We start from the raw sequence: 12,558 nt of genomic DNA on the forward strand, positions 1-12,558 counted from the left end.
AAACTTCAAAGCGTAAGGAAGAGTGGGGATGAAGGGGGATCTCAGAAACTCTGAGCCCCAGGGTAGGTCCTGGAAGGAGCTAAAGGTTCGTGCAGAAACTAGTTCATGCATAGCCTCGAGAAACTGTAGTTAACGCCTCCTTTAGTGCCACTGAATCGGCCTCGGTCTGGGGGATACAGGTCACTGCAGGGTCCTGGCTCAAAGAAGTGGCCGGTAGGGATTTAGAGGGCCAGGCCCAACACTCAGGACATCTCAGGTGTTGGGACATTGAGAAGAAGCGTGAGAAACGTTTGTAAATAAGTGGGAACAGCACGGTCCTTAGACCTCTCATCCAAAGGCTCTGTTCTCTTTCCTACCTCAACTCTTGATGGGAGGGCCTGAACACACTCAGAGAAATAAAAATAAGAAAAGAAACCAAGTTCCACTGGGAGCAGTCACCGGCAAAAGGAACCGGCAGTCGGGCTGCCCGGAGCCGTCTCTCCGCTGGTTGCGAAGTCCCACACCTGTCCAGGTGTTCCCGGGGGCGGAACTCGACCTCTGGTGCCGCCTGTGCCATCTGTGCTCCTCTCTTCCTTCACCTGCCCCCGTCGGAGCATGGTCTGCTGGAGCAGCCCTGACGCCCTCCTCGGTGCAGACATCCATCCCCCTCCCTGCCTCAATGCGAACCTCTGAGTCTCCACAGGCTAAGTCTCCCACCGGCTGCCTAAAGGCAATTCCACGCCTGCCACTTCCTCGCGCCACCTCCTCAAGTGCCTCCTGGCTTCTCCTGGCCAGACTTCTGTCACTTCCAAGTTCGTGACCCGGATGGAGGCAGAGAAGGAAGAGATTGGACAGTGAGAAGCCGTTCGCTTGTTTAGGAGGGGGAGACAGGGGAATGACAGATACGGTCTAAGTCCACATCCCAGGATAGCCAGGCCCAGCTCTGCTAAGCCTCCTCCCAGGCGGCAGCGGGTGTGAGTAGAAAACAAACACGGACCACCGGGTTAGTATTCTTCCGACCCCGCCCCAATTTCTGTTGTTTGCTCCTCTTGGCAGGGGGAATCTTGACTTCAGAAGCTGGGACTTTCTTATTTTCCTCTTCTAAGCCACAAATAAACAGTTAACCCCCCAAGTCAAAGATTAATAAAGTCACCTGCATTTTCTATGCATCCCAGAAGTTTTTCAGCCCAAGGGGGCGAGGAAGCCCGGGTAACCGCCTTTGGGGCTCCCCTATCAAGAACCTATAGGGCCAGCCGAGGACTTTGACCTAGCCTGGGGAGAACGATCTCTTGTACTTTCTCCAGAGTCCCCTTCTGTGCCCAGCCGGTGACTTGCAGGTGCGAGGGCCAGGTTTGGGTACCCGTTGCTCCTCTTGAAAATAATTCCTGTCAGAAATCCCTCTCAACCCCGACGCGACCTCCTGCTCCCTCTGATGAAGTGACTCCTTCAGGGATCTGAGGAGGGGAGAGGGTGGGCACCCAGAAACGTAACTGGCCAGCCTAGTGATAAGGACACGGGTGCCCGCGTGCCAGGCAGGGCGGAGCAGCGCACTCAGGTTTCCTCGGGGTTCACTTTAAGCCCCAAAGGAGGGCGGGGCGGGCCGCGGCTGGGTTGGGCGTGGACAGCCACCCGCCTGGCTCTGGAAGGCCACGGTCGGGGAAGGAACCTGGCAAGACTCGGATGGGGAGGGGGAGGCTCCCGCCGGGCCCGAGCGCTAGTCCGCGCAGCGCCGAGCCCAACTCTGGCCGCCATGACGTCACGCGGGTAGAACAGCCAATGAAAACCGCGCTGGCATGGATATTAAGGAAAGTTAGCGCCTGCCTGAGCACCCTCTTTTCTTATCATTGACATTTAAACTCTGGGGCAGGTCCTCGCGTAGAACGGGGCTGTCAGATCTGCCACTTCCCCTGCCGAGCGGCGGTGAGAAGTGTGGGAACCGGCGCCTCCAGGCTCACCTGCCTCCCCGCCCTCAGCTCCCAGGTAACCGCCCGGGCTCCGGCCCCAGCCCAACTCCGGGCCTGCGCCGCCTTTTCCGCTGCCCGCGATGGTGCCCTCAAATCTAAGCCCGCCCCAAGTAGCCCAAGGGTTTGCTTTTTGCTTTTTTAAAAGAGGTATACCAAAATGGAGGGGAGTTGCGCGGGGGAGGGGTATTTAGTAAGGGCGGGGGGGTGTCTTCTCTTTGAGAAGCGTGCTTTTGTGCAAAAGTAGCAAAATGTTCCAGTTCCCAGAGTGGACCTCCAGTTGGGTGCTGTGCTGGGGATTGGGGAAAGGGAGAAGGATCTGGGAATCTGCTGCTGCTGTCTCGCGACCGTGAGAAATGCATGAGGTGGTGGTGGGGGGTGTTTGCAATCTGCACCCGGACCTCCCCACTGGCAGTTCAAGACATTCATACATAGAGAAGTACCCCCATTAACGCCTAGAATTCGTGGAAACACCCCGCCGCCGGTCTGGCGAAGCGCAGCAAAAGTTTCCCGCGGTTGCAAAGTGTAGATGGTTGGACTGAAACAAAGTCTTAGAAAAGGGAGTTCGTTTCTCAGAAACGAGCGGAGGACGAAAGAATGCGGCCGGCAGAGCTGGGCAGCGCGCAAAGCCCCCAGCGTGTGATTTGAGCTTCACTTCGGAAGACCTAATAATTAGCGATTCTCACTGAGCTAGAACACTGTCTCGGGTTACCGCGGGAGCTGCAGCGCTCGCTGGCTCGGTGGGAAGCTTGTCGGCCAGAGGAACCCGGCCGCTGAAAGCCGGGCAGAGAGCTGCGCTCCGCCACTCTTCTGGTCCCGCACCGCCCAAGCTAGGTGCCAGAAGTTTCTTCGAAGTATGTCAGGGAGAGGAGGCTTTCAAACTTAGACTAACTCGTGGTTCCGCGGGACGAAAGTTCTGGGAGTCTAGCCTCAAGCGGCCAGAGACGCCCGGGCAGGACTAGGCAGTGCGAAGGAGCACCCCGCCCGGAAGGCTGGAGAGACCTCTAGGCCAGCCTGGCTCGCCCCCTCACTCCCACGCATGCTTCCTAGCGCCCCTTCTTTAGACCTCTGGAGGCACCTTTGGAGGACTTCTGGATCTCAGGCACCTACGACAGGTGCTTGGGACCACCGCCTAATTGCGAACAGTGAACGGGCCCTGCCCACCCCGCCTAAGAAGCAGGGGAACAAGAGAGTGGCCACCCGCCCGCGTGTCTTACCTGAGCCCGGGTCCTCTCCTCCGCGGGTTCTTTTCTCCAGAGCTGGGCGGCGAGGGAGTAGCCCGCTTCGCAGTAGGAAATGGACCTTCTCCTCCAGTCATAAATCAAACCCAGCCATCCTCGGGCCTCCTCCCTCATTAGAGATGTTTATTGGAGATTGTGTTTATTCGGCTGTCACGGCGAGAAAACGCGGTGACATAATTACCTCTGACCAGAGTCCTCGCCCTGAGCCCAGGGCAAACCGGGGACCTCCTCTGTCGCCTTCTCACTCCCGTCCCCTCCTTGATCGCAAGGGCAAATGTGTTTGGAGCGTCCTTTTTTTCTCACACTCTGTTATAATTTCGGTTATGGAATGAATTACTATTCAAATGTCCCCAGGGCCTGGCCTTCATTTACTAATTTATTTTAGAATTTGAAAGGAAAACCGGAGGCAACCCAACGCCCCTCCAGGGCAGAAGGGGGCAGCGCGGGGAGCCGGAAGGAAAGTCCCTCTCCCCTCTAGCTGCGCGAACTTTCCAGCCCGCCCGGCTGCGGCGCGCGAGGGCCAGACGCCACCCGGCGCCAGAGCCGGGTCTGAGCAGTGGGGGCCTGAGAGGAAGGGGTGGATGCCGATATTGGTGATGCTATTTACTGTTTAATTTTGCATTCTCTTTCCTTTCGGGAGGAATCTGAGGCTTCAGAGTCACAGGCTGAGGATTCTTAAGCTCTCCCCGGCCGGAACACCGCGGAGCAAACCCGCGGCTCCTCCCCCGCCTCTTGCCCCACGACTGCCCCCGGGCATCGGTTTCCTCCCTAGCTTGGTTTGCAAGTCGCCATCTGTGAGACTGGGTTAGGAAGTGATGAAAAGCGCCGAATTGTTCTCTAATTGAAAATACATTTTTTTTTTTTTTTTTGGTGGCCGCGTTGACAAATATCTGGGATCCCGGCTTTTGATCCCTTGCTGCTGCCTCTGTTCTCCAATCGCTAATAAAACTCGCATTGAGCCCTTTAGTGCCATGATTAACAGGCAGATTAACTCTTACCGGGGTGGGGAACAGCTTGTCCCAATCAATGTCATTTTAAAAGCCCGTCAGGATATGCTTAGCTTGGGTCCCCTTGCTGCTCCAGCGAGCCAACCATGACATTTACTCCCTCCCCTTTCCCTAGCCCCAAGTCTCCCTCTCCCCCAGTAAAAACCCCCCAGTCCTTGGATCTGCCCCACTCGAGGACAGGACTAGGTCCCAGGCCTTATAAGACAAGTAGCTGTTTAGAAAGCGATTCTTTGGGGAGAAGGGACTGAGGTGGCCTTGCTTGCTTTTCCGTTTGAAGCCGAACTCTTGAGCCTCTTAAGGGGCAGATGTTACAGAGAAAAGAGAAGTTAGACAGACCTTCCTGGGTGATGAAATGGAAAGCAAACTTTCCTAAGAAGCCTATTTGCAAATATCAGAGATCACCACTTATTGCAAGTGTCTACCTATCAGTTTTAAACCTGGCTCAATCTGGACAACATGTAGAGTCAGGAAAGAGAAGACTGGAGAGTTCAACCTGCCTGGTTAGCAGGGATCTCTTGGCTGGGAGACCCCGCTGGACAATATTTTTTAAGTGATTTTCGAGGGAAGGGAAGCCAGAGAGATGCTTGCTACCTCAGGTGAATGGAGGAGGACTCAACCGAGAAAAAGCAATGAGACAGTTGCCATTTGGCAGGAGGCGAGCAAAGGCTAGGGAGGACAGCGGGGCTTTCCCCAGACAAGCGTGGTCATATCCTGGAGATTTTAACCGGCTTGTTCCAGACTCTCTTCGCTCCTGGAAGCTTTGGGCTTCTCCAAGCTCCGGGTGAACGGGAAATCCTCTGGTTGCTGGAAAGGGGAGAGAGAAGGCCCCCAATAGGGAAGGCACCCCGAGCTAGGCAACTGGAGTAAGCGCCTATGCTTTTCCTGCTAGCTTGACCCATTTCTCCAGTTTTGCAATCCAGGAAACCCACCTTCTTAGAGCCTGCAAAAAGGGTCATTTGAAGCTCTGCAAAATGACGCAGGTGTCTGCGGAGACTTTACTCCTTCAAATAAATGGCTCAAGTCCACTCTTCTCAGAGCGCCAGTACCGCGCCTCTGCTAAGTGAGGGAAAGAGGCAGATCCGAGGTGTCGCAACACTGGGTGGGAGACCCTTGATTCGAACGCACAATCCCTGAGAGCTAGTCACCTTTGCTTTGCCAAAGGCCTCTTCCAGACCCGAAGCCTGGGAGTTGGTGAGAGGCTAACGCCAGGGGCCGCAGGGAGTGAGAGAATGTTGGATCCCGCACGAATGCACCAATACTAGAGGCTCGGGGCACTCGGGCGAGCGGCGGTCCCCCAGCGTGACTCTTTCAATACAGCCAGCCTCCCCCTAACCGGTGCGACGACCCCTAGGGCCCCTGCGAAGACCCGCGGAGCTGTAGTCTTTCTTGAGCTCCAACGCTTGTAGGGGTGGAGGAACTTGGGGAGCGGCGGGAAAAAGCCAGACAGAAAACCGAAGGTGCGATTCCTTGGCCTTAGAGGGCAGCGTGAGCGCCACCGTCGTGATGGAAGCCGCAATTAAAATGGCGACCTGCAAGAAGTTCAATTTTGCGCTCACCTCTGGCCCAAGAGCGCCACACCTCCATTCACACCCTGCCCCCCCGCTCCTCCTCGCCCCACAACAGGTACTTGTTAGAGGGCGCGAGGCACTCCAAGAGGCAGAACTGTACCCCCACCCTCCTGAGTAACCCAAAGAGAGCTAGAAATCTCGCTTTCCACTCCTTTCTCCTGAAACTTTGAAAACTGCCTTCTTCCAGGCTGAGCTCCCTCCCGCCTCCCAATATTGACTCGTAGGAAGCAGCCAGATCCTTTTTGTTTCTGCTTGTGCTGAGGGGTTTCCAAGAGCTCTTCTCTCAGCCCCCACCCCCACACATGACGTCAGTGGCATTCACTCCCAGCCTCTCGCCTCCTATGATTTTTTGTTGTTAAAACTTTCTCCGAGGTTACGTTGGGGAGTAAGGTGGGGGCGGGGAGGGGGGAGCGAAGGAACCGGCTCAAAGAGCCAGTGCCCTGGGGGGAAATAGCAACAAGATTACGGCTGCTTCTTTCCGAGGCAAAGCTTAAGAAGGTGCTAATCCACTCGGTCGCTAATTGAGAGGTTGTAAAAATGATATTCGCCTCCAGTTCGGACAGAGTCTCTGGGTCTTGCCCCAATACCCCCACCCCTTGCTTATGCCCGGCTGCATTGCAGTTCAAGCTTTTTTAATGCTTGTTTGAAAAGTTAAAAGGGAGAGAAAAAAGAACACTTCTCGAGTCCTAAAGTCGCGGTCCTACGAAATCTAGCAGGAAAGGCCGAGGACCCGGGCGCCGACTGCCACCTCCTTCGCTTCAGGGTAGATTTTCATCCTGGGTTGCGTGCTCCTGGGCTTCGGGAAGGACCGTCCCTAGGTCGAGGAGGTAAGCAGGTTGTACGACCCCAACCTTAGCCCTGGACAGGAAAGGCCTCGCAGAGCTCTGGCTCGGCAACTTGGTTACTGCGTCGGGGTTGGGGAAGACGTGTGAGACCCACAGTGGCCCAAGGCGGTCTGCGGAGTCCTTAAGTTGGAGCCGCTCGTCAGCGGTGAGTTCTGGGTACACAGGCTTTATTGCTGGGTTCTGACTTTCAGCACTTTTCACGAGTCAAGAGGAGTCAAGTGTTCCCGGCAGAGGCTTCCTTTCAGACTCCCTCCCTCAGCTCTTCCCACCCTATTCTCCCTCGCTGGTTCCTGGGGCGTGTCCCCCCATCCCAAAACTTCTTTCGCGGAGCCTGGGCCTGCAAGCTCAGACAGCGCTCAGCACAGCGCAGAACAACCAAGCAGTGGCTCCCTCCTCTGTCACCTTAACTGCTGGCACCAAGGGGTGCCTTTGGAGTGTACTGAGGTGTATCCTAATCGTCCAGCATTCAACAAATGGACTTCTGGTGTGTGGTCAGAAGAGAAAAGCCATTACTTACTTTCCTCCCCGGCTTTCTGGCAACAGCTGAAGGGGAGCTGCCTCCGTGGACTGAACAGACCCAAAAGAGGGAATCCCGGTGCTGACACACACTCAACACACAGAGCTAACGGTGGGCACACACAAGACGCACGCTAACACCCTGTTGTCGCCACTCAGCGCGCACATACACACACGCGCGCGCGCAGAATCTATCCCTGCACGGGTCATCTGCCTCCACCCCAGGCCTCCACCCCTCCCTTTCATCTCCCCTCCCATCCCCTCCTCTCGGGAGCCTGGAAGAACAGCCGCACTTAGTCAACAAATGGCACGTGGGAGAAGTTGGTGAGTGTTTGGTGAGGACTCTTCAGGGCTTTTCACAAGAACCCTCTGTACACAAAGTAAGTGGCGTGTTTGCTCGGGCCTCTCCAGCCCCGGGTGTGCCTCCGTTCCGTTGCGCACCGCGGCTTCCGAATGGAGAAAGGACAGAAGAAAGGCCGGGGGAGCAAGGGTGGGGGGGCGGGTAGGAGGCCTGGCTGGGGAGGCCGCTTGACTTCGCTGAGTTCCCAGCCTAGCGGCCTCCTCTCGGCCTAAACTTCGCTTGGGCTTCCACCGGAGTGTTGCTGCCCCGACCAAGTGCCGATCTCGCCCCATATTTCTTCTTCTTAGAGGATAGGTGGGCTAGGGAACTTCCATTGCTGAGCCCAGGCAGATAAGGGGTAGGGGCGGGAGAGAAAGGGCGTGCGGGGGCGGGGCGGCAGGCCACGCTGCGCTGGAGTTGGCAAGAAAGGACTGCACAGAATTGCAGAAACTTGCTCCCTGCGTGAGCGGAGTCCCACATCCAGCCTGGGGAGTTGAGGGGCGCGACCCCGAGCCAGCGGCCCTCCCTTGATCCTTCAAGTTCGCAGACACTGTGCGGGTAGCACTGACTCCCGGATCGCTTGGAGCTTAGAGATGTCGGCGAGCGCCAGCTCCAGAGCCCGGGCGCGGGGGCCCAGTGCCGGGGAAAGGAGCCGAGACCCACCCGCGGAGCCGAAAACAAGTGTATTCATATTCAAACAAACGGACCAATTGCACCAGGCGGGGAGAGGGAGCATCCAATCGGCTGGCGCGAGGCCCCGGCGCTGCTTTGCATAAAGCAATATTTTGTGTGGGAGCGAGCGGTGCATTTGCATGTTGCGGAGTGATTAGTGGGTTTGAAAAGCGAACCGTGGCTCGGCCTCATTTCCCGCTCTGGTTCAGGCGCAGGAGGAAGTGTTTTGCTGGAGGATGATGACAGAGGTCAGGCTTCGCTAATGGGCCAGTGAGGAGCGGTGGAGGCGAGGCCGGGCGCCGGCATACACACATTAACACACTTGAGCCATCACCAATCAGCATAGGTGTGCTGGCTGCAGCCACTTCCCTCACCCACACTCTTTATCTCTCACTCTCCAGCCGCTGACAGCCCATTTTATTGTCAATCTCTGTCTCCTTCCCAGGGATCTGAGAATTGCTCTCACACACCATACCAGCAGCGTCCGTGGAGAAAACTCTCGCCAGCAACTCCTTTAAAACACCATTTCAAACCGTTGTGGTCTTTAAGCAACAACCGCAAAAAAACAAAAACAAAATCAAAAAACCCAACCAAACAAAACTCTTGACAGGCGCTTTCACGAGAGAGGATGCCTCATAAAGGTGAGTCTGCTTCTTTCTTCTCGCTTCATTTTTATTGCGATATCCAGGCAGGTCTCCCCCTTACGCCCCCCTTCCTTCCTCCCCTATTCCCGGTCCCCTCCCCCACTGCTACGCTGGGAGAGTTGGGCCGGAGAAGTTTCCACGCAGGAGCCCAAACTTTCTACTTCCAGCGAAAGCCCGCGTCCGAGGGCTGCGGCCGGCGAGCGGGAGCAGCGACCGGCTCCGGGTGGGCGGCCGGCTTCTTCCCAGCGCCTGCGGCAGCGCTGGTTGAGCTCACAGGAAGAATTGAGGTTCCGGGCGCAACAGCAGCCGCGGCTCCCAGCCCCAGCATCGCCAAATGCTCCCGGCCGACGGGAGAGAACGCAGAGGTTTTCCGGTGCCCCCAGGCCCGGGAACGGCCGCAGGGACCAGCCGCCCGCGGCTGCTTTGTCCAGCCAAGGGCCCAGCGAGTGCGCAGAGAGCTGGCGCGCCGAGGAAGCGCCAAGAGAGTCGGCTCGCGGCGCCACCGCCCGCCCCCGGGCTTTGTGCCGCGCTCAGCTCAGGCACCGAAGAGTCCGCTGGCACTCGAGCGCCGAGGGGCACTTAGCCCGTCACCAGCCCTAGCAGAGACAATCCGCAAGGCAGCCTCACGCTGGAGGGAGAGCGAAAGAGCGAGTGAGCGCAAGCCGGGAAGAAGCCACCAGGCCAAGGCGGTCGACTGCGCCCGAGGGAGCTCAGAGCCAAGCGGGAGAATTGTCAGCTTCCATCCAGCCCCCAGGCTCTTGCCCCCAACTTGAGCGCAGATCCCGGAACTTGAAAACTCTCGGCTCCCCAGGCTTCCCCCAACCTTCGCCCTCGCTCTGCTAAAGCTGGGGTCTTCCCTGTCCTCCAGCCCAGCGCTCGGTGGGTATTTTTCCTTGTCTTTCTCTGACAAAGCTGCACCCCGTGTTGCCATTTCAACAAGTTTCGAGGTGGAAAGATAGATTGCTTTTAGAAATCCAGATCAACTGATTTTTTTTTTCTTTGTGGAGCCTAAAAAAAAAAAAAATCAATACTAAAGCATTGGTTCCCCTTCGTCTGATCACATCCTCTCCCAGCTAATTAGCCTGAGTAATTTGAGAGATTTTGGATTCTAAGACCCCAGGAGGAAAAGTGTCTTTTCAAAGTTGGTAAAGTTGTTGCCTCTTTTCCTTGTGCTGATTTTTTCAGTCCCCTTGCACTATAATAGCCCTGAATTTTAGCAAGTGTAATTGGGGGGAAATGGAGTTGAATTTCAAGTGGAAATGCTTTCTTTTTCGAGTGCTAAAACGCGGCCCTGCAGTCATGAGTGATTTCTAGAAAGTTTAAAAACAAAGTGAACGCGTTTCTTTTTTACTCATACTCTCCAAAGCTCCTTAAGCCATTTTGGAGAGGTTTAACTCGAACTTGGGAAGGCTTGAGGAAGGGATGGGAGCAGAAATTGAAAAGTCTAGCGAGTTTACCGTTTACCAAGGAGAAATAACCGTTGTTACCATTGACATTACAATTTTAATAGCAGAAGGCCTTTCCAAATGTCTGAAGGCAATGTGATTAGTCTTTATCTTATTTGGCCTTGGAGAGTAAAACTTTGTCATCTTAATTGCTAATTGCTCTTTGGGGGCCAGGAGGACTGAAAGGGAGCCCCCTCCTTCACCCCAACTAAGCAGTTTGAGGTTGAATTTTGAGAAGGAATTAATTAAAACAGCAGCAGCATTTGAAAACTGAGGCTTATGTTGGGGGTGAGGGTGGCAAGTAGCCTGAGGCTCAAGCGACCCTCAGGTGTCTGGGGACTCTTTTCTTACCCAGCGCGGGTCTCTGAGCTGGGCAGTGCCTTACCAAGCCTGGGATCTAGCCGGGGGCCTCTGGCTGCGACTTGTACTGGGGGGGGTCCAGCCTCTCGGTGTATGACTGCTTCCGGGTGGGTGTCGGTGTGTTTGCCTTCCCAGACCGCTTTTGCACTAAGTGTTAACGATTACTTAAGTAATTAGATAGCTTCTTAGCGGAGAGGGGGGTGGGAATGGAGCAGAACCGGAACTTGAAATGCGTCCACCTTCCCAGCTGCTGCGAAAATTGATCGACTGAGCCTTTCTGAAATCAGCTAACGAATTAAAAAAAAAAATGGCTGCAAGACTGTATAGGCCAGGGTAGGGGTATTCAGCTGTGGCTGAGTACGGTATAGGTTCTTGAGAGGTTCACAGGAAGTTTTACCCCTTCTAGGAGAATTCCACCCCTGCCTTTCTCTCCTGGAGTCCTACTCCTGTGCAGTCTCTGAGTACCACTTTGGTGCGGTGGAGGGCACATTCTTCCGGGGGCGTTGGGAGTTAGGATTTCTGGCTCTCGATAACTGTGGTCATAAGTCCTGAAAGACCAGAGGGATCCCTTGGGGAACCAACCCAACTCGGGGTAACTAGGTGGCCATCTGACATCAGTATTTACAAAGCCATATTTAGAAGCTGGGAAAAAGTCCTCCTCTTAAGTTTATTTTTATAGATTTAAACTGCTTTCCAAATAGTTAATAAACTAGACTGTGAATGGCATTGATGAGAAGAAAATATGATTTCTTTAATAATTTCTTCTTCTTCTTCTTCTTCTTTTTGGTTGCTGGCAGACAAAATTAATCACAAAAGGCAAAACAGGAAAAAAATGTTTTTACAAAAAAACCCAGAAATGATGCTGTGACTATTTAATTATTTTACCTTTTTTTTTGGCAAACCTCTTGAATAGGCTCTTTATTGTAACACTCTCTTCCCAATTGAGCTCCCCACGGTGCCGTTGTATCTTTTTACAGCCCCTAACAACTCACACCAGCAACACAATTACCTCTAGATATTTATAACAAGAAATTACTTTCCTATGCAGGCATGAACCTTCTTCTTAAGGGAAGACAGGGAGGGGTGGTTGAAGGGGGAACCTTGGAGGACCCACACCAGGTCAGACCTTATGAAGGGAGAAGCATCCTTCTGTTCCCTTTGTGAGTTGGTGGGTTGTTGGTGCATTTAGTTGAAAGCCGAATTGCTGGTTAGGGAGACTCAGTTTTGCTCGTGAGGTTTGGGAGAGGAGTTGGAGAATAGAAACCATTGTTTGCTGTCTGTAGGCTTTGTCGATCATGTTCACCCCCTCCTGTTCGTACTTTTTAAAGCGGTGAGGTGAGGTAGACTGCGTGTGTCACAGTACAGTAAAAAGGGGGAAGATCTAAACACCAAAAGAGAAGTTAAACACAATAAGTGAGTTGGGGGGGGGGGAGGAGTTGGTCTCACTACTTTCAAAGTCCCAGAAAGGCTGCATGCGAGGTGGGTAGAGAAGGGGCCTAAGTGGGAAGCTTTGAGGGAGAGAGTGAAAGATAAAGGGGTAACCACAGATAAGGGGTCTGGGAGCATAGGGCTTAGTAGGATAGTGAAATTCCTTCAGGAAGGACCAAACCTGGCTCTGTAGTCTTCCAGTCTCTCACACCCACCCGCATGCACCCTCTGAAGTTCTGAGGTCCTCTTCCCTATAAACTTAAAGTGTTAACCTTCTCCCTCTCCATATCACACCCCCCTTCGGTTTCCTCTTGCTTCACTATTTCTTCTCCTTCTGTTCCCTGGTTCTTGATATTTTATAATATGGAAACCAGGCGCTTCAGATTCACTAAGCCAGGCTAACACACTCATTTCCAAACGGTGGGACTTCTGCAGGAGAGGCCAGTGGAAATGTTAATGCAACTCTGGGATTTATGGTTTGTGGCAGTTTGAACCCTGTGTATTTTCCCCCTGACAGTGTGGCTCAGAGAGCCCATGGGCCTGTGCTCTGGA

At 54.3% G+C, this 12,558-nt stretch overlaps 1 protein-coding gene across 8 annotated transcripts in view; it reads left to right on the forward strand.

The window, feature by feature from the left end:
* Positions 1-1,829: 1,829 nt before the first annotated feature.
* Positions 1,830-12,558, forward strand: part of PAX6 (paired box 6) — a 28,837-nt gene continuing 18,108 nt past the window's right edge. The window contains exons 1-2 of one of the 8 annotated variants that reach the window (XM_004682954.2): positions 1,830-1,959; positions 8,575-8,770. The gene's annotated coding sequence lies outside the window, so the exon portion shown is untranslated. Of the gene's footprint in view, positions 1,960-7,280; positions 7,498-8,258; positions 8,476-8,574; positions 8,771-8,930; positions 9,653-12,558 lie in introns of those variants that run through there. The other 7 variants (XM_004682947.1, XM_004682949.1, XM_004682948.1 and 4 more) reach the window with 7 other exon arrangements.

The sequence above is a fragment of the Condylura cristata genome, unplaced genomic scaffold, assembly GCF_000260355.1.
Source record: "Condylura cristata isolate star-nosed mole 26May11 unplaced genomic scaffold, ConCri1.0 scaffold00015, whole genome shotgun sequence".
NCBI classification, from domain to species: domain Eukaryota; kingdom Metazoa; phylum Chordata; class Mammalia; order Eulipotyphla; family Talpidae; genus Condylura; species Condylura cristata.